The following is a 591-nucleotide window of genomic DNA, read 5'->3' on the forward strand; positions in this document are numbered from 1 at the left end:
TTTCTAAGAGATTTTCTAAATTTAAATTTTCAATAAAATCACAAACTAACGTATTTTTTTTATATTTATAGCTTACTAAACTTTTAATTTTTACAGCTTACTTAATTTATAATTTATTAAACTTTTAACTTTTAACTTTAACTTTTTTTTTAATTCTTCATTAGATTTTAAGTTAAGCTCACCATTCTCTATCATTTCAATTAATACATTTATAAATAGTGACTCTGTTGTATTTAATAAAAATCTTGGTATTACCAAGTCTGTTTTTATTTCGTGAATTATTTCCGATGTATCTCCATATAGTCTTGTCTGCTTGTCTGCTGATGTTACTAGCATCATTTGGGATAAATTTTTTGATTTCCAACGTTTCAGCTAGGTGCACACCTGTTTTACATTTAGTCAAAAATTCCAATCATCTCGTATAACGTTTCGTTTTATTTTCTAATTTACGTATTTTTTCTGGCATGTATCCTCTTTCAATTCTTTCAAGGATGTACCTAAGGTGGATTGCTCCGACATAACTCAAAAAATCCTTTGGCATTTTCTAATAATATAAACATAAATATAAAAAAAAATTTTAAAATTAATATA

The sequence above is a fragment of the Wasmannia auropunctata genome, unplaced genomic scaffold (genome assembly GCF_000956235.1).
Source record: "Wasmannia auropunctata unplaced genomic scaffold, wasmannia.A_1.0 LD336116.1, whole genome shotgun sequence".
In the NCBI taxonomy this organism is placed as follows: Eukaryota; Metazoa; Arthropoda; class Insecta; order Hymenoptera; family Formicidae; genus Wasmannia; species Wasmannia auropunctata.